Source organism: Podarcis filfolensis (assembly GCF_964270895.1).
Source record: "Podarcis filfolensis genome assembly, chromosome: 6".
NCBI lineage: Eukaryota > Metazoa > Chordata > Lepidosauria > Squamata > Lacertidae > Podarcis > Podarcis filfolensis.
In genome coordinates this window covers 97,677,491-97,703,210 of record NC_139609.1, presented here as the reverse complement: position 1 = coordinate 97,703,210, position 25,720 = coordinate 97,677,491, and the positions used below count along the sequence as shown (strand labels likewise).

Genomic DNA, 25,720 nt, shown 5'->3' with positions numbered 1-25,720 from the left:
GGACACTTCGGAGTTCTGACCCTGTCAGTTCCAAACTCCACACCCCCTCTTGTCCTGGATCTGGGGACAATAGCCAACAATGCTTTCCCCATACACAGACCCTCACAGAACTCCTCGTGTTTCTGGAAGGTCAATGGTTTTGTGAAACCATCAGCGAGGTTCTTTGTTGAGGGACAGTATTTCAGAGCAACTAGCCCCTCATGAACGCTCTGACACACATTTCGGAAGCGTATGTCCAAATGTTTGGTCCTCGCTTTGAATTGCCCTGTCTCAGCTAATTTAAGGCATGGTTGATTGTCCTCATGCACCACAACGGGCAGACAATCCTCTTCACAGATTTCCTCGACCAAACACACATAGAACTCCAGTTCTCTGCAAACCTCTGATAGCGCACTGAACTCAGCTTCAGTAGATGAAAGCGCTATGAGACTTTGCTTTCGGGACCTCCACCCAATCACTGAGTCCCCAAACTTCACCACTAGGCCTGACACTGATTTGCGGTCCTCAAGGTTAGCCCAATCCGAATCCACCCAGGCAGTCAGCTTGACATCACCCTCAGCTGACATCTTGAGGCAAAAGTCTTTGGTATCTTGTAGGTAACGTAGCACCCGCTTAACACCATTCCAGGCCTGCACACTAGGACTTGAAGCCTCTCTACTGAGCAGATTGACAGCAAACGCTATGTCTGGTCTGCTCCACTGTGACAGATACAACAGACTACCCAGAGCTGACTGAAAGAGTTCAGTGTTTTCGAACACCACGCGTTCTACTTGCTGACACTCCTTCACGTACCCAGTCTCCATGGGTGATCTGGCACCTGCACATTCAGACATCCTGAACTTCTCAAGCAACTGCTCAATCTTACCTTTCTGGCGAAGCAAAAAGCTTCCATCACTTGCTCTTGTGATCTCTACGCCTAGATAGGACTTGACATCTCCAAGTTGCTTCAGCTTGAACCGCTTACCAAGCTCCTTGGCAAACTTCTCTACCTGTTCACTTGTTCTCGTCATCAACAAGATGTCATCAACAAACACCTGTGCCACTTGCTGTTGCAAGCCTGAATCTCTAATGTAAAGACAACTGTCTGCAAGAGATCTCTTAAAACCTAGCTTTTCTAAGGCTTCATGTAGGCACATATTCCAATTCCTGGCAGATTGGCGTAACCCATAGATGGATTTGTGCAACCGCCACACAACGCCTGGCTTACTGACTTCGAACCCTGGAGGAGGACGCATGTACAACTCCTCCTGGAGATCTGAGTTCAGGTAGGCGACATCTACATCAAAATGGTTCACCTTCCAACCTCTCTGTGCTGCTATTGCCAAAAGCATTCTCAAAGTCTCCGCCCTTGAAGTCGGCGAATAGACCTCTGTGAAGTGGACTCCGCGTTTCTGCGTAAATCCACGCGCCACTAACCTCGCTTTGTACTGTGGTTCTCCTGCTTCTGTGGGTTTAAGACGGTAAACCCATCTGCAGCCTACAGCTTGCTGGTTAGCCGGCAGCTGTGTGAGTGAGAACACTCCAAGAGACTCCATTGAGTTCATCTCCTTCTGCATCGCCTCATGCCATTTGCTGGCTTCTTCCCGAGGCAGCTTCTGAACATCCTCAAAGGATTCAGGTTCACACCTAGCCACACCAACCCAGACACTCGTGGCTTCATACCTTTCAGGTGGCTTCCCTTTGGTTGATCTTGCTGACCTCCTCAGCGTGAATTCTGGAACTGCGCCTGATTCACCTGGATCAACCCTACTATCTTCTATGTCAGGATCACCCCCCTCTGACCTGCTGCGCCGTTTAGGGCGAACAGCTGGTTCTGCCGGCGAGGATGATTCACTCCTTGGCTCAGACTTGACAGAGACCTGCGGAGGGGTCCTGGGACTCCCTTTTGGAGAGATACGGAGCCTCTCCCTTGGAGATCCCGGCTCTGGACTCTGTGGCTGTGGACTGTGCTCATCAGCAACAGGTTCAGCCTCACCCTCTTCCTCTTCCTCATCTGATTCTACCAGAACATCCGGATTTCCATGAAGCCGCTTCCACCCACTCTGCTCGCAAAACTCAGCACTGCCACTAATAAGCAGCTTGGACTGGTTGCCAGCAGGGTATGCGAAGCGCCACGCCTTTGAACCCGGCTCATAGCCCACAAAGATCATTTTCCTGGATCTTGGCTCACCTTTTCTGCGCATGGCCTTTGGAATCAGAACCCAAGCTGTAGACCCAAAAGTGCGCAGAAAATGTACTTTGGGCTTTTTCCGATGAAGCAGAAAATATGGTGTGTCTCCTACACTGGAATTGAACACTCTATTCTGCAGGAAGCAAGCTGTCCTATAACTCTCGGCCCAAAAGCACTGTGGCAGACCTGAGTCTGCCAACATAGCATTCGCTGACTCCTGTAGCGTGCGAAACTTCCTCTCTGCAACCCCATTTTGTTGCGGAGAGTGGGGGGCCGTCAGTTGATGACTGATACCCTTCTGCCTGAAGAACGATTGCAGCGCAGAACCTGTAAACTCCCCCCCACGATCGGATTGAAAGGAAACTACTTTGGTAGAGAACCGTAGCTCTACCGCTGTGATCCAATCCCTGATCAGTGCAGCTGCCTCTGACTTCTGTTTCAGAGCAAACAGCCACGCATGTTTTGTAAAATCATCAACCAAAACCAAAACCCACTTAGATCCAGCTAACGAAGGTGTCGGCATGGGGCCCAACAAATCTGCATGCACAAGTTCAAAGGGTTTACTGGTTTTCCTCTCAGACCTGGGGTATGAGCATGTTGTGACCTTTGATTGCCTACAGGCTTGACAATCTAGGTATTTGTCACATGCCTTGAACCTGCACCCAATGGTGTTGTCTGCGGCCTTCTTCACATACGACCACCCTGCGTGTCCAAACCTCCGATGCCATAAGTGTAAACAATCATGGTGTGGTGGGACATTTGCACACTGCCCTTGGGCATCTTCAATGGACTCTCCACTAGCCCCATTTTCCACCAGCCCCATTTTCCCACCAGCCCCATCTTCAATGGGCATCTCGACCAGAAAGAGCGTGCCTCTTCTCTGGACACTGTGAATCTTCTTCCCATTCCTGTAGAAGGAACACACATTGTTAGAAAACAAAACATCAAACCCAGCAGCCATAAGGGCTGGCACACTTAAAAGAGAGTGGGCAAGCTCTGGTACCACAAAAGCTTCTACCCAATGATCTATAAAAGAGCAATAAAGAAGCCCAGTTTCAGTCAGTGGTCTTTGAGACCCATCTGCTAAAGTAACATAGCGTCCAGTTTTAACTGTCTTGCAGTTCCTCAACAGCCCTCTAGAGGTCACAAGACAATGCGACGCTCCGGAATCTGTCACGAGAGATAAAGAGTGTCTCTGGTTGTTTTCCACAGATGCCATGCCGTTGCTCACGTTCCCATCGGTTGCCATGGCCACAGCCTCTCCCCGGCTAAGGCTCTTGTCTTTTCTCAGAGACGCAAGCGCAGCTGTGAGGTGATAAGACGCCTTGTCTTTGTTTTTCTCCTGGCCTGCTGCTTTCCCACGTCGTTGCTGGGAACCGGCCCTGGGAACCTGCTTTGTTGACATTCCACGCCGGCCAGTGTCCTTGGCAGCCTGGGCCTCTAGCGGATGCTTCCCAGCGCTGTTGGACGTCGTCTCAAAGCACAAACAACTTTCGAAGCCTTTCGCTTTCTCAGAGCTCTTGGAATGGCCTGCCTGGCCTGCCCCCCCACTCGCTCTTGGGGTGCAGCCTTTGCCCTGTTCCACAGCTCTCAGCTGCTTTCCAGCACACAGTCCATCACACAGACGTGTCGAAGCAGAGAAACAGCTTCCCGGAACAGCCCCCTCTGGTCTGGCTCTCCCTTCAGCCTGGGGCTTGCTCCCTTGGCCCTCGGCTTCCTCACGGCCCTTGGCTTCTGCTGAGCCTTCGCACAGGCTCCTCAGCACCTGCCACGCGGCCTGAGCCGATTTAACGCCCTCCAGGTGGGGCAACAGCAAAGCGTCCACGCTTGCTTTCAGCAGGCAAAGCTCTCTCTGCTCTCTTTCACTCAGCAGAGCAGTAGCTTGCATGGGTGGGGCCGGCTCCTTCTGGGCTAAACTCCAGAGCCCTGTGGCCACAAACCACCCCCTTGCTCTTCTTGACCAGGCCTCCCAGTTGGCCCCATTCAGCCTCTCACCGGGGTAGCTCTCTTGGCTCTGCTGTGCCTGTGCAGCAGCCATTCTTCCCCCCCCCCCGGGGCTTCAGCGTACTCACAAGTTTGCCAGCAAGCCGGACCTTTGAAGCAGCCGTTCCTCCTGGCTCTTGGCTCCGCTCTCCGGCGTCTCCCACTGCCCTTGCCTGGCAGGATTACAGCAACACGTCGCTGGCAGCCTCCTCCCTTCTCACACTTATCAGGAAACGCGATACTTCCATAACCTTTGCATAAATCAAACCCTGCGTCCAGTCACGCTTCCCTTTGCGCAGCTCTGTTCAGAAGCTGACCTGGCAGGGAGCAGAGTAGCAGCGGTCCTGTCCGTGTGAGATGAGGGATAAATCAAGTCCAGAGACAGTTCGGTTCTTATCTCTAGAAGCGTTTATTTACAAGCCATAAATCAGTCTCCTCCGTCGGAACTTGGAGGCATTCTCAGCCGTGCTTCCAAAAGCACACACTCGCAGCTTCTGTGCCAAGCTGCTGCTCAGCGAGAAGTGAAAGGAAGTCTGGAAGTCGTCACACACTGTGAGTCACTGCTCTGCGACAAGCTCCTCCTTCTACTCCCCCTCCTCCCCCTAGATACAGGACACTTCGGAGTTCTGACCCTGTCAGTTCCAAACTCCACAGCGGGGGGGGGGGCATGGCTTTTTGTTTTGCAGTGGTGGGGGGCTTGGCTCCTCCACCGTAGCCATCCACCGCCCTCCAGCTGTAGGCCACATGGCGGCCGTTTCCTTTTGGCGGCAGGGGGGTGGGGGGTGGAGAGCAACCTCTGTAAACAATACATGTAAAAGGAAAGTGACCTATACTTTATTACTAAGCGAATAGAACAATGTATGCAACAGGGTTAAAATGAATGAAATATGGAAAGGACAGGAGGCCAGAGGCTTTGGAAGAAAATTTTAGAGTGTTTGTACCGTATTATTCCCTCTATAGAATGTCCCCTTGTATAAGACACCCCCATTTTGGGGGACTCAATTTTAAGAAAATGAGGGGAGATGGCCCAAAGTTGTTGAGCCTCTCCCCCCATGCAGCTGCGCTCAAGAAACACTCCCTGGATCACTTCCCGTGTGCAGCGGCATTGGCGAAGTGTCAGGGAAGTGTTAGGAGTTTCCAGGTTCCCAGAGGGAGAATGTTTTCCCCAAGGGGGGGAGGAGAGCAGTGAATCTAATAGAAGAGAGCAAGAGGAACAAGAGGGAGGGACCGGCTGTTCCCAGGAAAGGCAAGGGTTCAGTTCTAGCTCAGATTGGGAGGAGGGGAGATACAAACCAGCTCCAGCCAGGAGGGTAGGAAAAAGAGGGAAAGCGAAGGGAAGGGCGCCTTCGCCATTTTGAGGGTGGCTGGTCACCGAGAAGCAGAGCTCAGAAGGTATCTGAAATAAGTGACTCTGAGGAATAGTAGTTAAAGATAAGGACCATTTATAAGTTTGTTAATATGCAATAAAGCTATGAAAGAACTAGAAGCATTTGTGTGGTGATCTGAAGAGGACGACCAGTCCTGACAGGAAGTTGCGCCCCCGCCAGCCACCTGGGTGGCAAGAGCGCAATCGTCCCCCGGTACTGCCACCGCACAGGGAGTGACCACCATGTGCAGCGGCATCAGGGAAGTTGTGCTCCCACCAACAAGCTGGCTGGCGGCGCACAACTTCTCCCCCCCCCCCATGCCACTATCCATGTATTGGATGACCCATTTTTTGAGTCAAAAAAGCTCGTCCAATACACGGAAAAGTACGGTCATTTTTCCCCACTTTGGATGATTTGGTTTATTGAGAACAATGAATTTAAGTTTGTGTTGTTGATATGCAAGTATGTATAGCAAAGCATAAAAAAAGTTTTTGGTTTTTTTAAAAAAGGAGCAGGAGGCAAAAGGCAGCACTGTCACGTCTGCCACCATATTATCTTTTCAAAACGGGGGGCTTTCTTCATGATTAAACCATTTAAATGGCAAGTCCAAAAGTTAAGCACTTTGGAGTATTGCTAAAATCCATCCCCTAGTCTGCAAGGAAGAGGTGGTGGTGAGGATAGTTATGTGTCAAACCTACAGCAAGGGATGTAGGGCAACCAGCTCTGCTTCTTTTTATGATGATGCTTAAACACCAACAAAAAAACCCATACATTCATGTCACTTGTTACAAAAATTCCAAAATTAACAAAAAATCAAATCCATACATTCCGACAATAAATCTTAAAATACATCTAACCTCCCATCGTCTCCATACTTCATTTGGGATTAACTAACTTGTTGCTTAAACCTATCAAATTCTTTCATAATAAAGTATTATTTCTCCTGTGTCCATATTCCTTACTTATCCTTTGATAGACGCCCCAGGCACCCCCAATTCCTCTCCGCTGGCAGTGCTGGCGGCAGCAGTCCTGGGAGTCCGGGAGTCGGCCAGACAGAGCCTTTTACTCTGGCTGGCTTCAGGAGCTCTTTTCTGCTGTTGCAGCTGCCATGCTGCCTCGCCGGAAGTCCATATTCCTTACTTATTACAGCTCTGTTTCAAAAAGTGAGAAATGCCCGACTGACTTCAGGGGCATCCACTCTGAAGAAGAGAGAGACATTTCTTTCCTTCCGTTCTTTCCCATGGTTTCATTCATTGAGCCTAAACCAGCCTTCCAAACTAGGTGACGGAGGGGATCCATAGTCAAAAGAACCCATAGATTGCATCAAATTAAACAAAGATTCCCAAAGACGGAGGGGAACCAGCCCCTAAAGTCTGATACTCTGTATGCGTAAGGGATGCATTTAAGGGCTGTAAGCAGGTTTGAAACCCAAACTGCAATATCTAATTGTAATAGTCGCATAATGGGACTGGGAATGTCCTTCCTGCGAGCATGATCTGACCCTTTAACCCAGCCATTGCACGGGCCTCTTGTTGCTGCCGCACACCTAAAATCCATCCCCTAGTCTGCAAGGAAGAGGTGGTGGCAAGAATTGTTCTGTGCAAACCAAGGGATGCAAAGCAAGGGATGTAGGTGCAAAGCAAGGGATGTAGGGCACCAGCTCTGTTTCAACAAGTGAGAAATGCCATATTGACTTCCATTCTGAAGGAGAGACATTCACTGAGCCAAGTTAAGGAACCAAACCAGCCTTTCAAACTAGGCAGTGGAGAGTACCCCAGTCACTGGACCTGCCTGACTGACTTCCAAGAGACTTCCACAGCCCTCTGTAAGGAGAGGGTGCGCTCAAGCCTGTATGGCTGCAGGCAGCTGCAGGACAGAGCTCCCCCTGGAGCCAAGGGCTTCGGGTTCACTCTAGGAAATTGCAGCAGCAGCAGCAGCATCTCACTGGCAAAGGGAAGGCAAGCCTCTGCGTGAGGTTGCAGAATCCCTGTACCGTAGGGTGGCAGAAGAGGCAAGGACTTTGGGTCTACTCATTGTGCTTTCTGTGACGGAAGAGTTGGTTCCACAAGTGTTTCTTTTTACTTTTTTATCCTGCCAGCAAACGGTTAGGAAGGAAATTAAGAGAGGAAAACTTCAGTGTTCAACCCACCGAAGGATTAAAGGATTGGACTGTGAGGAGTAATTTAGTGTGAAACCTATGTAAATTAAAATTACCATTTCTAAGGGGAATTCCCAAGGAAAAAGCAGCATTAAACCACGACAACAACAAATTAAGAAACGGACTCCGAAGACAAACCTAGATTAGTAAATTGTTCCTTGAGAATAACTAACTTCAGCTTCCGGTTGATCGTGTGCCATCACAGTTGGGGGTCTCTTCGTCGGAGACCTCGGTACATCAAAGGCGGGGGAAACTACTCCAGCGTAGCGGACCCCCAGGAAAAACCTCAAATCGAGCATTTTGAGGACGTGGGATCTTGCGGGCGTCAAAAGAGGGCTCCCTCCTCCCTGGCAAGCTCTGTTTTGAGCACCGAGAGCGAGGGGGTTGGAGCTGCGGCGCAACGGATGGAACGCTTCCTTTGATGGTACGAAGCTGTGAGACTGAGGCATTTAGCGGTCAATTCTTCCAGCACTAAAATCATTTAAGGACTGTACCGTGGGTACCTTTCACATTTGAATTAAAATTTGGAACAATCTGGACACGGGTAAGGGAATTGAAAAACGGAAGTCAGTCCCTACCTGCTGAGAGAATGAGAGAGCAGCGACGTTGCTGAAGCTAAGTGAAAAGATTCAGAGACTTTTAAACTTTCAAAGACTGAATCTATTAACCCCCCAAAAGCAGGTCAAGGGGGGGGGAGAATTTAACATTACTGAAATACAGGCGTCAGCTGAGTGAGGACCCATTGCCTGCAGGTGTTCCACTCTCAGCCCCGTCAGGGGAAGGTGAGGTTGCCTCTGGGTCCAGTAACCCTCTAGCCTCTCCTGAGCTCAGGCTCAGGGAAGAGAGAACTAAGTTCTCGCAGGAGGAGTACTCACCTCCAGGCCAGGAGAGGCGAGTCACCTGAGGATCAGGGCCACCCTATGCCTCAGGGCAGATAAAAGCCAGCCAGCCCCAGTCCCAAGTTGCAGGAGCAACATTGTTGGTTGCTAGTTCCTGCCTGAACCCTGTCCTGCTCTTCTGCCAGAGTTCCTGACCTCACCCGACTCCCTGCCTTGGATCCCACTTCAGCTTTGACGGACAGCCTCCATACCGCACCCTCGACCTCGGACTGGACTGGACTGGGACCTCGCTGCACGGTTAACCCTCAGGACCAGCACAGAATGCTTGTTACTTTCGTTTCCTACTAGGATACTTTGAAGTTGCTGCAGAGGTCTGAACTGACACATACTTTTACCTTAAAGTAAAAACTGGCAACATATCTCTATCTGAATTGTTTGAGGAGTGAAAGGGGAAAATAAATAAGAAGGGCAGGTTGGAAAAATTGGGACTGTATTTTAATTGCCTTGACTTGCAAATTGGAGTTGCTGTCTGACGTCCAGCGTATTATTCCTGTTTTGAAATAAAAGTACCTCCGACCTTGGAAATCTGAGTTGCTAGCGGTGTTATGGCGGGCGAGTCTGGGGAAAAGGCACAAACAAGAAAAGACTCTAAAGACCAGGCTTTCCATGAGCAAATACTGGCGTTTATGAAAGATAATACGCAGGGTTTGCAGAGTCTTGCAACAGAGGTCAGAGCTAATACGAATTGTCTCCAGGAATTTAAAAAGGATTTTGGAATTTTGCGTAAAGACCTCCAAGAGGTTAAATCAGAAGTTGCAGGTTTACAGACAAGAGTATCAGAGATTGAAACAGTTAAACTTTCGGATTTGGAAAAATCACAGGAGACTCAAACAGCAATATCCGCCCTCCCTTCCCCACAGGTGGGCGGGGTTTGCGGCACCGAGCGAGGCTTACCTGGGCGGGTGCCACCCACCTGCCTGAGCTGGCCTTTGACCCACCCCCGGCCTGGGAGGACAATGGACGGCCGGCCGGGGGTGGGCCTAAGGCCAAAAGAAAAGAGGCTGACCCTTTGGCTCAAGCCTCTTTTGCTGTTCTTCCTTCCAGGATCAATCCCTCTCGCATTAATTACGCAGTGAGTAAAATTAACAGGGCCATGCGCAACACCATGCGGCAAACTGGTGGGTTCTCTATCCCACATCCCACCATCACAGCAGATAGAGTTGACCTATTCCGGGGGGAATAAGGCTAAAAGAAAGGAGGCTGACTCCTGGGCTCAAGCCTCTTTTGCCGTTCTCGCTTCCAGGATCAGGATCAAGATCAGGAGCGTGTCCAGGCGGCCGGAGTGAGGTAAGTAACCAGCCTTCTTTACTTATGCCGGGGGGGGGGGATTTGTCCCTCCACCAAGCTAGGCCACATTTTAGCATGCTCGGTTAGGCACATTGCGGCCTTTTTTGGAGCTTTTCCCTGGCACCAGTAGGGGGACGGGGGACACTGCAAAAGCAATAGTGTCCTGATACCAAGATGAGGAACCAACTGAAATACAGGAAAATATCTTTACTAAGAACAATGAACTGCTGTGGTATTGGCGGAAGCCTTTAAAAACAAAAATTATTGGTTTTCTTTTCTCATAACAAATATTCAATATCATCACTTAGCATTCATTTTCCCTGTTGACTTTCCCCAACTTCCATTTCTGGTTTGTTACACCAAATGTTACATTCTGCTTTTTATACATAAAGTTCTGTTATCGCCTGTTATATTTCTTGTTCTCTGCAAATAAACTTGTAAATGTTTATTTAAACCCTGCCAACGAGTCCAAGTTGTTTTGTGGCAGAAGTCTTTCTTTGTTGTTTTGTAGGTAGCTTTGTATGTAGTTCTGTGTTTTAATTTAAGAATTGTAAAATATTAGTCTAACAATGAATGATTTACTGTTATTAAAGTTATATATACGTATATGTATATTTTTTCTCCTTTTCGCTTTCAAACTTTTTTCTTCTATATTATATGTTTACTTTTCCTTATTTTTTATTCTTTTATTTACTTAATCTGTTTGATCACTAAGTTTTGTTCTAATTGTTTGTATGCAACATAATTCAAAAAATAAATAAAAGGTTTGGGAGCAAACGGGCTGAAATAGCTCCTCAAACCCTTGTTCGGGTTCCCTCCCAACATCTGAACTGTGGGAATAATAACCCACTGTGTAGATTAAGGGTCTAGGATTAAATTTTGATGAAGGACTTAGCAGAAGGAAAAGTAGAAAAGGAAATTGCAATCTTTTTCTTTTTTAGGTTAGTATGATTTTTACTTTATATTATGGAGAAAACTTTCAACAAAATCTAGCAAAAAAAGAGAGAGAGAGACCTCAATCTCTGCTTTTCCCGTTACAGGCCTCAGAAAAGTCCCTGCACCCTCAGATCGGCTCTTCCTCCCTGGCTGCCTCTTCTGGCAGTGTGGTGCAAGGGTTAGAGCGCTCTGCTAGGAAACGGATGAGAAACCAGAATGTCAGGGTACCACTGATCTGGTAGTTGTGGGTCTGGCAAATAACGCATGCGAACAAGCTATTTCCGGTGCTCCTCCGACCCGGAAGTGGGCAGCTGTGCAGCGCAGCGCCAGTAAAAGCGGGCGGTGGCAGCGGAGGTCGCCATGGGCCAGATAAATGAGTCCCTCAGGCCTTATCCAGCCCACAGGCCTTAGTTTGGGGACCCCTGATCAAAACCACTTCAACACTAGGTGAGTTCATTGATGATCTAACTGACAAAATAGAACATTTGATTCCTCGTTCTTTCATAGCAAGGTCAGTCTTCCTTAAAAATTTAGAAGAAATCCTTCCATCACACATTGCCGTTATTCTACTGGATTTCGGTGAAAACTTTTCATTCTTGTTTCGCCTTCCTGGGCTTCATCAGTTGTAGATTGCTGTCACCTGTAACTAAAATCAATACTGCGCCTGTCTATATAACCTTACATTGCAACAGTTTTTCACTGCAGAAACCACCATGTCATAAGTTCCATTATCTTGATATACTACTTACGGTATGTACACCTATGGTGCAATTGTTTACATTATTATTTGTTAAAGTATGTTGAAATACAATATTATATTCATTTATATAATTTAGAACATGTACAACTGATGAACATACAAAGACATATGTGGAACAGAAACTAGCAAATATTTGGACTTCCGTTTACTTTGTTGTACTTTACGTGTTGATTATGTGCAAGAGAAATATTTGATACTGTGATAAATACAGAAGAGCATTGTTTATGTGAATGCACAGCATTTTGTGTGTTTGTTGAATGTATTTTACGCAACGCTAGGTTTGATGTTGTCTTGCAAGTTATAAAACATAATGCATAATTTTAAATTCTTTAATCTTTTTCTTGCTAGGTTTTATTACCTTGTCAGCATTTAAAGTTTATAACCAATTTTTTAATTATTATTTCACGATAGGCAATTTTCATAACTTTAAATACCCCCAAACTAAAAGCAAGTCTGCACTTTCGGGGGGGGGGGGGGACCTAAAACCCATATTATGTTAATTTTTAAGATGAACCACTTTGTTTCATTATTTTTTTTCTATTACAGCTATGGGTTGTAGGAAAGTTGTACCCAGTAGCCATTCCCTCCCCCCATGATGTTCAAAAAACGTAAAATTTTCATTACAAGGAATAAAAAACCATAAATTTTATTCTTTGTTGAGAAAGAGCATGTCTTTGCAATAATCAAAAACTTTTGGTTCCATCACGCCCACACACTGAAAATTCAGGTTTTCTAAACCTAGTCTTTCCGTCCAAAAAACTAGGCTACAAGTACATTTATAAAAAGTTTTTAGACATTTATAAAATCTTGAGTGTTGGTGTATTTTTTTCCTGAAATCCTCATCATTTTATTGCGCTCTGTAAAATTTCAGAGATCTGATCACTGGTTATTGAGAAAAAAATTAAAATGTACACAAGGGTATCTTGTGCCAAAGGTCTCAAGAGGGACAGACAACATGGATTGAATGAAACTTCGAAGTGCTATAAAACTAAAACAATTTGAGATAGAGGGGGGAAATTTAAGGGGGTTTCTTTCAACCATAAGGGAAGGGTTTACACCAAATTTCACCAACATCCGAGACTGAGGGTGACATGACCTCTTTGAAATGACGTGGAATGACTCCATGAGCGGTCGGTGTCCATATAGGAGAGCGTCGATCCCACATGAGAAATCAAGTCATGGAGCTACCATCACGCAGATACAGACATACTTTACACGGTCCTATGGGTTAATCCAAGAAAATTCGGGTTGAGGAGAGATCATGTCAAATTTCTGCACCAACAAGAAACTACTAGACTTGTTTACCTATTTAAATCCCTGCACCCGGGGGGGGGGGGGGTTGAACAATGAATTAGATTTCAATTGTTTTATTTAATTGTTCTGACAAGATGGCTGATGTTTGTGTTCTCTATGCTAGATTTTTGGCACAGTATCTTTAAATTTCCTGAAATTGTATGTGATCCAGTGCACCTGTGGGTTGCTTTCGCAATGCTACTAGGGTTCTGGCCAAGAGCACCAACTTACTACACTTCTAAGTGATTGATGCTCCATGGCTATTTGATATACCTGTGGAGACAATTTATTTGGTATGTATTTATTATCGGTTGTGTACATGCAGGTCTGTCATTTCAATGTGGAATGACCCCCTGGTCACAGCCATGTAATTGCAACCAATGTGATTTACAAAAAAATATATACGCTAAGTGGGTCCTTAGGAGAACTGGAAAGCCAAGCTATGTGGTAGCTGGAGTAGCTGCCAGGCTGGCAGCTAGGGGCTGCCCCTGCCGGCTGGCTGGCTCAGGTGTTGGGCTGGAAGGAAGTAGGAATGCCATGTGGGCACTGCTGCTTGCTGCTGGGGGGTGGCAGCAGCAGAAAGGGATACAGATAAATGTCACTTTATATGTCTGTAGAGAATTGAGGGGTGCTCCAGAGATTGGGGTGCTCATGACTGCAGAGAATTGAGGGGTGCTCCAGAGATCGGGGTGGTCATGACTTGGACCACCACCCAACTTTATTTAGCCTCCTGAGGCTAAATCAAGATGCCTGGAATATTTGCCTGCCAGTTCTTCATGGTGGGAGAATGAAAATTATTTGTCAGGGATTTGTGAGCCTGGATCTATGGAGGACAAGTGGCTACGTAAGATCCAAGCTGGCAGATATTTGCCAACAGGCCTGCAAGCTGGCCACCCACAAGTGGAGAAGTTGGAGAAATCCTCCTGATACAGCGAATGTCTTATCTGTGGCAGATATTAACTCTCCGTGTGGGATTGCTCTGCCACCAGAGAGAATCTTGGCTCATTGGGTAGGAAGGAGGCAGGTCTCTGATTCAAGAAGACTTCAGGGGCATCCATTCTGAAGGAGAGAGAGAGAGAGCCTTTCTTTTCTTCTGTTCTTTCCCAAGGAACACATGATAATGTTCCAAGTTAAGAAACCCAACCAGCCTGCATAACTAGGGGATGGAGGGGGCGCACAGTCAAAAGAACCCATAGATAGCATGAAAAATTTCACCTGGAATATTGTTATTTTAACTGTTGAAACTGTCATTGTGGAGTAGGATGTCAATAATTAAAATGACCATGCTACCAAAGATCTTATTCTTATTCCAAACAGAAAAACAGAATAAAAACAGAATAAAATTTCAACTATAAACAGAAATCAGACGGGAGTTTGTAATTTGTTCAGCCACATACTAAGATGGTTTGGTAGATGGTGGAATGGGTAGGTTAATTTTGGAAGGGTGATCATTTTGATCGTGGCTATTTTATCTGAGAGAGTGAAGTTAGTATTGTTCCATCACCTCAGGTCTTTGTTAATTTGTCGCCATGGGGATTTTTAATTATGGAGGTATAATTTGTTGAGGTTTCTGGATATTCGAACCCCTAGGTATCTGAATTTGGTACAACAGAGTTTTATCTTTATTTTATATATTTTTGGATATTAGAGTGTTGAAACACATTGCCTCAGGTTTAGCAAACTTCACTTGTTGGCCTGACACCACTGCAAAAGTGTTGAGTTCTTTGGCTAGGTGATTGCTGTATTAATAGGGTATGGTGTCGTGACCATTAGGCCTGCAAAGAGCCCTAGTTTATATGTTTTACCTTTTATTTCCACTCCCTTGATATTCGGGGCTGCCCGGAGTTGGATTGCTAGAGGTCCTAGGGCCACGATGAATAGGTTTGTGCCTCTTTGGATTGCTATAGGGTTAGAGTCCATATTGTTACCGGTACTTGATTTATTTAGAAGTTATCAATGTATGTATTTGTTTTTTATTTGTATATTTTAAAAACTGAATAAAAAAAGCAAAGAAAAACTTCACCTGGAATATTGTCATTTTAACCGTTGGCATTTTTATGCTAAAACCCAAAGCAACAAATAAAGTTTGGTATTTAATATAATGGTAGTGGCAGTCTTTTGCAGGTGCCCTGCCAAACAGTTTAACAGGAATACAGAAATATGTTTTGATTGAGCAGGAAAATTACGCGTACCTCCCAGGGTTGGAAGCTGGGGGAAGCTCCCAGGTGGAAAAGATCACCTTTTCTTGTGTGGAATAAGGGTCTAGAGTTAATTAAAAAGTCCTGCATCAGCATTTCCTTTTCTACTTCTCTTGTTTTCTTTTAAAACTTTAGTAAAAAAAAGAGAGAATTAGAGAGTGAGCTCCATCTTTGCTTCTCCAGCCACAGCCCTCAGAAGGGACCCTGGTCCCGAGATCGGCTTTCTCCCTTGCTGCCCCTTCTGGCAGTGTGGTGCAGTGGTTAGACCACTCTGCATGAAGCCCACAGGGTGACCCTGGGCAACTGACTGTAAGAAGTCAAAACGATGAACCTTTCACGGAAGACCCTTTTGCAGTATTTGATAAAGTACCATCCACGCATGCAGGATTTTAGATGTGAGCAGCAGGAGAATGTCAGGTTATTACGAGAGCTAGACAAAACCACTTGCAGAGTCAAGCCTCCGCTTGCGTCCATTTCGCCGAACGTCCGCGGCAAACCTGGAAGTAACCGGCAGGTTTGCCGCGGTCCACACATGCACAGGAGTGGCAATTGCCGTTCGCGCATGCGCAGAAGCGGCGCCTCTACACGCGAGCAGCTTCAAGGTAGGGACAGCCTCCGGAACGGATTACGTTCGTTCCGAGAGGTTCCACTGTATTCATTAAAATCTTTTCTTCTGCACTGGCACCAGTCAACTCCAGATGAACTTTCAAATCCGAGGAAAGTGCGTGTTGGGGTTGCGCCAACCTGAGTAGGTCCAGGATACCTAATGCAATTGAAAGCAGTGCCCCAAGGGGGTGATGATAGGCAAGGGGCGCACTCGAGATGTAAGTAACAATCAGACTTTGAAAGGTTGGCATCACTGGACCAAGTCCATCCATTTTGTTGAATTAAACCAGGAATGGGGGATGTGAGCACAGACAAACGTGTGTATAAAATATCACGGGTGGGCGTGATGCCTGTTTAAAACCCACTATTTTAATTGCTGTGAAGCTGCTCTGAGCAGCAACGCCGAATGCGCTGGAAAGGCAGGACATACATATTTTGAATTGAAAAAATAGTATTTACTTTTCCAGCCTCCTTTTGCTAGGTGCGCAGTCACTAAGGTGTGACGTGTGACCAACAGTTGCTTCTGTGATGAGAGAGGGAGCGCCGATAGGCAAGGGGGCACTGGAGATGCAACTACCAGACTTTGATAAGTTGGCATCACTGGACCACGTCCATCCATTTTGTTGAATTAAACTGAATAGTTTTAATTAGATATTGAGTGAATATTCAATTAATTGTTATGTTTTGAATTTCGTGTTATTATCTTCCTTAGTGGGTCATTCAAGCCACAGGTTTCATTATCGGTTTCCTATTCCCGTCACTTATGTCCCTTATCTTTTGACAGGCGTGATGCCCAAGAACCGCTCCAAAAAAGACAACCCATAGATGGCATGAAATATTTCACCTGGGATACAACTAGTTTAACTATCCCTATCCCTTAAGATTTGGAAACCCAGGGAACCATGTCCTGGTCAGATTATGTCCTCAGGTCCACTTTCAATGCGCTTAGAGGCAAATGGCTTGCTTTTTCCCCTGGGGACATCAGCACAAGAAGAGCACCTCCTCTTTCTGGCATGACGACCTCCTCGGTGGGTCCAACTGCTTGCTGCACTCTTTATTACAGGTTCCTAACAGGAAATTCAGTTGCTAGGAGCCCCAAAATGGACTGCATGTAGCTCTAAAATGATCTGCTCCACTCAATGTATTAATGGGGGGGGGGGGATTGCTGACACATTGTGCTCAGAACTGACTTTGTTCTTTTATTGAGACACGGTCATTTAAAAGAAGCACGACAAATGCGTAAATATAAAGAAAATAGAGAGAAACCAGAAGGAGGGAGGGAAGTACAAATTCGTTTAGAGTTGAAGTATTAAGGTTCAAAGAAATAAGGTATGTATTATGTATTATGATGGTGAAATTTGGAAAATCTCTAAAGCCAATAAAGATCTTTTAAAAAAAGAAAGCGGCAGGTACCATCAGGGCGCACTGTAGCCCCGAACCTGGCCTGGCAAGAAGAAAAAGTGACCCTGGCCAAAGTGAATCAGCTGTTTTCTGACCCTCACCCCACCCCCAGCTTGTAGCCAGGTAAACCCACCCATCCTCTGGGAGTGGTTGAGTGGAAAAATTTGGGATTCTGTCTTATGATAATTTTTTTTGTGCCTTGTGCCTTTTCCCTTTGTTTTGGGGGACTCGGCCTTCTGCCATTGTTTTTTTGGGGGGTGGGGGTGGGGGGTGGAACCCAGTTCAGCTACTGGTTGATTGTGTGACTGCAAAAATGGATAAAAGCCCTCCCATCCAATGACTATCATCAGTGCACGTAAGGAAAAAAATGTTACTTTTATCATCTACGATACTGTTATTTATTTCATAGTAAAGGTAAAGGTACCCCTGACCATTAGGTCCACTCACGGATGACTCTGGGGTTGCGCGCTCATCTCGCTCTATAGGCAGAGGGAGCCGGCGTACAGCTTCTGGGTCATGTGGCCAGCATGGCTAAGTCTCTTCTGGAAAGCCAGGGCAGCACACGGAAACACCATTTACCTTCCCGCCGGAGTGGTACCTATTTATCTACCGTATTTTCCGGCGTATAAGACGACTTTTTAACCCAGGAAAATTTTCTCAAAAGTTGGGGGTCCTCTTATACGCCAGGGGTTGTCTTATAGGGCGGGTGCTGGAGCTTCTGAGCTGGACTGGAGAATCTGGTCGCCACATATGGTGTGGGGAGCTCAAAAACGGCCACGGCCGCATCCCCGCCATATGCGGTGACCGCATGAAAGCAGCAAGGGCAGCGCTTTACAAGTACGGTAGAAGAAAATCCACTCACCAGGATTTGTGGGAAGAAGTGACTTAACGTGATCCCAATGACGAGGTGAGGGGGCGCCTCACTGGGAAGGTGTAAGTGAAGGGCGGAGCAAGCTGCAGGCATCCTGGGTATGGAAAAAAAAGATGGAGCGGTGCTGTGCCCAGAAAAACCCACTTCTTTCACCCGTCTGGCCCGCCTTTGTATCCTATCACTGTACCTCCTTCTCTGCCCCTCAGATCTCGCTCCTGAGGACTGCAGTGAAGCGGCGCAGGCGCGCATGTGCGAGATCTGAGAGGCAGAGGAGGTGGTAATAGGATACAAGGGCCAGATGGGTGAAGAAGGCGTGTTTGCGCTACCGCTCTGATGGTCTTGGAGACAGGGAGGGCTGGGCAGGCACGGAGAGCTGACCCATCCAAGCAGGCTTTGTATACAACAACCAGCTGATGGCCGGTAAGGTACATACAGTACAGTATACAAATGTCCAAAAGTCAAAGCCCCATCATGGCTCCACCAGCAAGAAGAAAAATACGAAGCCAGTTTCAAACTTAAACTTGTAAACTTTGCCACGGAACATAGTAACTGCACTTTTGCAAGACAATATGGAGTAAAAGAAAAGATGGTTCAGGACTGGAAAGCAAATGAAAAAGCATTAAAGAGTGTGCCAAGGGGTAAGTGTGCATTAAGAAGAGGCACCCCACATTGGCCAGGACTCGAAAAACATGTAGCAGACATAGGGAATAAGCCATAGGGAATGAGCATCCCCAAAACGGTCATGCAGTGACGAAATAAAATAAGTTTGTTTGCACGTCAGTGGGCCAAATCTAACCCAGATCACAGCAACAGATTTAAGGCCACTGTACCCTGGTGTACTAGATTCATGGGAAGGCATAATATGGTACTGAGGCAAAAGACAAAAATTGCCCCCAAATTACCTGCACATCTTGATAGCAAAGTAAATAGTTTCTATCAATACGTAATACAACAGCGCACTAAACATGGCTATGCATTAAGTAGTATTGGAAATATGGATGAAACTCCAATGAATTTTGACATGGTTGGAAATAAAACTGTCCACCAACAATGTTAAATAACAATTTTAACTAAAACAACAGGACATGAGAAGTCCAGTTTTACAGTGGTACTAGGATGCACCTGATAGGTTGGAAGTCCAAAAAGCAAGGTATCGTGGCCACAGCTTCAACGGAGGCTGAATACTGTGCTTTATCAGAGTTGTGCAATGAAATAAAATTTTACGTTCAAATTCTCAAGGATTTAGATATACAATGTGATTATCCAGTTCAAATATGGGAAGACAATCAAGCTGTAATAACTTTGGCTCGGTCTGAGCAGTTTAAAAATAAATCCAAACATTTAGAAATTAAGTATCAAAATGTGACTGAAAATGTGAAGCAAAACCTGATAATGCTAAAATACTGTGAGAGTATGCAAAATGCAGCTGATATATTTACGAAAGCACCAACTTTTGAGAAACATGCACAACTAGTGACAAAATTAGGAATTGTTGTGCATGATGCATAAATATGTTTTGTATATGTTTAAAGTACTGTTGTTTCTGTTTGAATGAGAGGGGGTGTTGAAAGAATCATTCTGCACAGAAACATGTTTGTACCTTTAAGAACAGTTTATGTGAGCTTTGGGCTAATTGGTTGCAGCTGGCCATGGCTACAAAAGGAGGAAAGCTGCAGTTTGAACTCTGCCTGCAAGAAAAAACACCCAGAAGCTTTGCTGTTTGTTGTTTTATAATAAAGCCCTTATTAAAGTTTGGTTTTACACCTGTCTCATGGTGTCATGGTCTCTATCATATGCCACCAGTGAAAAAACCCCCTCTAACATGCACAGCTGATGGCGCTAAACTGAGACCAATGGTCATTTTTAAAAGAAAAACAATGCCTAAACTCAAGTTCCCAGTTGGTTATTTTGTACATGTGAATGAAAAAGGCTGGATGGATGAAGAAGGGGTAAAGCTATGGCTTGATGTATGGAGCAGGCGACCAGGTGGACTTGTTCAAAAATGTCGTCTACTGGTGTGGGATATGCTCAGGGCTCATATATGAAAAGAGAAAGAAAATGCATGTATAACCAAAAGCTTGCATAAAGTAATTCTTGACTCTGCATTCGAGTGTGACTACAGTTCTTGTCTGCCACCAGGGAACCTTTGATAGACACTTTGGGAAGCAGTTATGGTTGGTGACCTAATATCAATCAAGGTCCTAAGAGGGGAGTGGACCTTAAGAACATTTTTTCTCCTTTTGAAACAACCCGATACAAAAAGGATTTAAAAGCTATGAACTAAATCAGAGTCCAAACTGCTCCTATAGTGAAGTTAGGAAATCCTAGTATGTCCAAACTTTGGTTCATGCAGGAGTGAAGCATTGTGAGGGAGAGTTTAAACTGTGGACTCCTGGGGAATGTGTATCTGGTTTCTTTAATTGTAGAACTCTGTCTTTGAGGGTGTGAATCAAATTGCCTCCTGTCTTTGGGCAGGAAGAAGCCGTTATCTGATTTGTAAATTCTGGCAGCTGAGAGTCATGGATGTGGATTGGTGTGAAAAGGCTATCAGGCGATTTGCAGCTCAAAGAGCTGCAAATCGTCTCTGGGAATGAAGGGGGAGTCTTTGATTCTCAAGGTCTCTGAGACTAAACAGAGTTCAGCTGTCCGAGTCTTGGACAATCAAGTTATTGTCTCTGCATACAGCCATTGGCAAATTGGGAATTACTCTAAAGACCTGATTGGTCCCTAAGCCCTTTCTCCACATGGGATTCTCAGGAATAAAGGTTTGGGGAATTGAGATGCAAATTGCAGACCAACTTGCCATGAAAATCCTCTTGCTAGGCAGACCACCTTGCCCTGGTGTTTGTGCCTGAGGGCGCTTGACCAACTAAGAAATCTTACGGTCTTGCTATGCTTGAACTACTGTCATTTAGTGAGCATGTTTTTAGTCAGTTATACTGTGCAACTTTTTTAAGTTCTTGTTTGTAACTTTTAAGAAATGTGCAAGCTTTTATTTTCTGAGTGACCTTTTCAATAAACTTGGAAAAGGACTTTTGCCTTTTTGAATTCTGTACCTTTGCCCGGAGAAACTAAACCAGCGTCTGGCCACTTTGGACACCTACTGGTTTTACCTGTTGGATTTCTGTCTGCATCACGGTACAGTGACAGAGTTGGGCAACCCGGTAAATATTGAAAGGGGATTTTCCTCCTTGGACTCTTTACCAGGGTTGACCCAGGAAAAGATGTGTTTGGCTTGTGCCTTAAAACCCCTCGCGTCCTAGCTGTCTCCCTGCTAGGTCCTGCCGGCCTTTGGAGAACTGGTAAGGGGGGGGGTGGATAGTGTCCTGCGAACCACAACAGCTGCCTATCAAATTCCGTTGCCCACTGCCCCACATTCCTTTTTATCACCAAAATTTCAATATCGTTGCCCTCCAAGAGACATGGGCGGCGGAAAATACAACATTGAAAGGGTATTATTCATATGCAGTTAAGGCTGTCGCAGGCAGACTCAAAGGGGTGTTATGTACTCTGATCTCGCTATGCCTAAATGCCACTTGCAAGGAGTTGCACCCCTCAGAACAACTAGCAATGGCCTTACTTAGATCATGCAGAAGCTGTAGTGTTGGGAGACATTCTGCACAGAAACGTGTGCACCTTTAAGAAGTTTCTGTAAGCTCTGGGTTAATTGGTTGCAGCTGGCCGTGGCTACAAAAGGAAAAAAGCTGCAGTTTACTCTGCCTGCAGGAAAAACACCCACAAGCGTTTGTTTGTTGTTTTGTAATAAAAACCTTTATTTAAATTTGGTTTTACACCTGTCTCATGGAGTCACAGTTTCTGTTCTCTGCCACCAGTTGAAAATCCCCCTCCAATATGTAGTTTGTTAATTATAAATGTTTATATTCCTCCAACTTGCAAAAATATTGATATCGAGAGTAAGTGGAAAAGACTGGAAACCTATGTTAGGTCACTGCTATTGGATTACCTGGGGGCAAAGGCCCTGTTGGTGGGTGACCTAAATGCAAGGTTAGGGCCAGGTGACTCTAGTTTAGCAGTTAAATACAGGTATAAAATTGGGTTCCCTGAGAGGCCCAGAAGTTCTTCAGCAACCAAAGCTATCAAAAGACTAACACTCAAATTATGCTGGTGCTTGCCTCTTCAAATTTCCACGGCAGTTAAATTTGTACATACTAAATGGCTGCACTAGGGGCGATATTCCTGGGGAATACACGTTCATGTCAGGGTCAAAAACCAGTACAATTGACCACATGTTGGCTGACAGTGATTTACTAGCAAAAACTAACATTGCAAGTGCTCCCATAGAGGGGGATCATTTCCCTCTACATCTGCAGGTGTCCCTTAAAAACAAAGTAATTTTTCTCAAAGCAGTTTATCCCACAGAGATTACCGCTTTAGAGCGCCCTGGGTGTCAGGCCAAATGGACCCCTGCGCTTGACACCAAATTGAAGGAGATTCTAGCTTCTGAAAAACTGCTCACACTTACAAACGGTTTCGGGAACAATTCCAACCCAGAGGACCCACTTCTGGAGCGCTCGTTACAAGGTATAAAACCCCATCTCTTCAATGTCTCAGAAAAGGCCAACCAAACCGTTAACAGCAAATAAACCTTGGTGTGATCTCATTTGTATTCAGGCTAAGAAAGCTTTGCAAAACACCTACAGAGCCGCCCTGACACCTGATAATTGCCAGGCAGCAAGCCTCTCTCTCTCTCCGTACGTGCCTTAAAGAAAGAATATAAAGACCTGATAACCCTGTTGGGATTCGCAGGATACCAAGTCTGCAGGCTTCAACAGGATGATGCAATACTCTGTGAAGTGCTGGGTCAGAGTGACTCAGCAGGAGTGTGATCAATGTGATTGGCTATCACCTGTTTTAAAAAGGAAAGCCTGCTCAATGGTTTGGTGGTTGTGTTGGTGGTTGTGCTGTGGTGTGGTGATGCTGTGGAGGAGAGTATTCATTTGCCTTAAGGAGCAGGTACTCTGTATGGACTGTTTTTGTAAATACCTGTATATAGTTCACATTAAAAGGACTGCACTGGGAAAAACCTGGGACTCTGAGCGTTTCTGCTGAAAGCGCCGCGAGGATTCGCGACAAACCCATCAAAAGAAGGTCTACAGCAGAAAATGCTGGTCGGAACCAATTACTGCCCAGTGCCCCAAATTGGCTGTTCTGGCCATCTAATTTCTTCTAGGTGAGGACTAATATCCACTCAGACCCCTCCAAGTGCATCCGTGTCCTAAGGTTTGATAGAAATTTGAGAACCATGCCATGGTTTGAGTATTTAATGTTTGTCCTCATTGCCACTTTAGATGCTTCCAGAGAAATGGCTTGCGTTTTCTCTTGGGAGCATCAGAACAAGGGCTCCTCTTCCGCTGCCTGCATAACAACTTTGCGCACACAGGACCTTCAGAATCGGTTCAGGAAAACATTAAACCACCCATCACCCTACAATTGCAAACAGTGCATCCTTGGACAGCCACTTCACAAAACATATTCCTTAAAAATCATGGTTGAACTAGTTGAATTGTCACTTTAAAATGTGAAGGTTCATTATCGCTTCACAAGTTGTGTATGTCTTTAAGGGCCAGGGCAGATAACGAGACCCAGTCTTGCAGCTGTGAAACATAGCAGGTGCTGCTAGGTTGTGTTAATTAAGCTGTGTCAGCATTTGGGCATAGTATATAAGGAGCAGCACCTAGCTCTCCCATTACCCTGGGGGACGGGTTGGTGGTTGGGTCATGTTTGTTGTTTGTTATCTTTAGTGTAAAAGGAGTTTGTTTTGTTATTAAAACCTTGTTAAATTTATTTTTGAGTTCCTTGTCATGCATGGCCTCCCCAGCAAGCTCTCTGCAGCGCTACTAACCTGCAAATAAGCCAAAAGAACTCGCATTCCACACTTCTGATTTTCCCTAGCACTAACCCTCACTGCTTATTCTTGCTTTGCATTTCAGCAAATCAATCAAAGCCTATGCCACCACAGACATATACATGGAGCCACACTCACCCAACATACAAGCATGCACACTCCAAAACGATAAGCTTTACTACAGGCTTCACAGAAGCTGGATAGAGCAGCATCTCACTCCTTTCACAACTTTGCTCATTGTTCATACTCCAAGAAGCGCCCACAACACATACCTGACCCGAAATTCTCTTGGGAGGCAACTTAGAAGAATGGAAAGGAGACCATTTTTCCTAAACCTATACTGGAAGACATACCTCAAAGGCTGATTCACCAAATTCACGGCAGGAGTAACAAGGGTTAAAAACAGAAGGGGGGAAGCACCTGAAACTAACAGGAGTCACATCTTTATACTTGGTCCACAACTAAATGAAGCCTTGCAAAAGTGCAACTAATCACTAAAGTAACAAACTGCACCACCTGGAAATGATTGATTGGTCAAATGAGAGGAAAAATAACAACGAAAGCTTGCTCAGGAGTAAGTTTACCCATTGAGAAGGGAGGGTGTGGACAGGATAAAACCTTTTAGAGAAAAGGCCTCAAAACCAGACCTTGAAATGACTAGACTGAACTCATTTAAAATCAAAGACATTTAAACCTTCTCTCCCCCCACTCCAAAGCAGGTCACCAGATCAGTCTGGGCTAATCTGATGGAAACCTTTTAACGATTATTTAATCGAAATAAATCAAAGTCAGAATTCAAACCTCAAATAGGCAATGCCTGGACATGGAAGTTCCACCTTTTAACAACCAATTTACTCACTTTCTTCAATCACACAGTCAGAGTTCAGAATTTCCTTTATGCCCTTCAAGAAGATATAGTTAAAGGAAAGTCGCCTATTTTACTCAGCCGTCTCAAGCCCACTCCACGACTTCATAACATTACATATCCCCCCTCACCCAGCTCAAATACATATCAATTCTATTTTTATTGCTTGCTCTGTAAATTTATTAAGAGCAGCCAGTAGGCGCATTCATAAATGAATTTATGCCAATTAATTTTCATTATAATTCATTATGCATTAAAATGGTATTTTTTTGTTGCTGCTCATTTATTGCCCCATAAAATGCATCTTGGAAATGAAGTGCAGCTTTTCAGCAGTTTCGCCTTAAAATAGAAGGAAATGAACAAAAACATCAAATCTTGTTACATATTACATATATCCTACTTTATGCTCCATAGAGTGTTGGTGTTCTTAAATCTCAATAAAAAGCATTTTTTTGGGGGGGGAATAGAAGGAAATGAACTCCACGTGAGCTCTCTTTTTCTCTCTCTCTCGCCCACAAAAGCCCTGCATAATCCAAAACGGAAGGCAAAAATTACCTGGAGAGCCGCCGCCCGACGCCGTGGGAAGAAGCACCGCAACGAGCCTCCTCTGCCGCCCTTCAAGCCGCTCTGCAGATCCGAGGAGCGGGGCACGTGGCCCTTTATGGCAAAGGGTCGGACCAGAGTGAAGCCCGCTCCCTCCAGGTCCGCTCCCAAGCCCCGCCCCCTTGGCCGGGCCGGATTGGCCAGAATTCAAACCAGGTTTGCAAAAGCGGGAAGAAGAGGCGAGGCAGGTGGAGGAATGGAGCTTAATTTGAAATGATCCAAGGGATCGTCTGCCCTCCCTTCAAGGTCCTGGATGGGCTGCAAAACGGCTCGAAACAAGAAATGCTTGCAGCTGGGGCAGCAGAGCGTCTCTTTCCAAATTACTTGTTTTCTGCTCAGTTGCAGAGTCCGGGGCACCTGGCAGTACTTTCTAACTTAAGTTCAATACATGCACGCGCAATATGCATGCTTCAAGCTCCACACACACCCCGCGGGCGCTTTTTTATTTTTAGCAAGG

The 25,720-nt window shown here is 45.6% G+C and overlaps 1 protein-coding gene across 1 annotated transcript in view; it reads right to left on the bottom strand.

Moving 5' to 3' along the window:
- The window catches only part of TGM2 (transglutaminase 2), a 163,461-nt gene that overhangs the window by 96,171 nt on the left and 41,570 nt on the right, over positions 1-25,720 (bottom strand). The window lies entirely within an intron of this gene.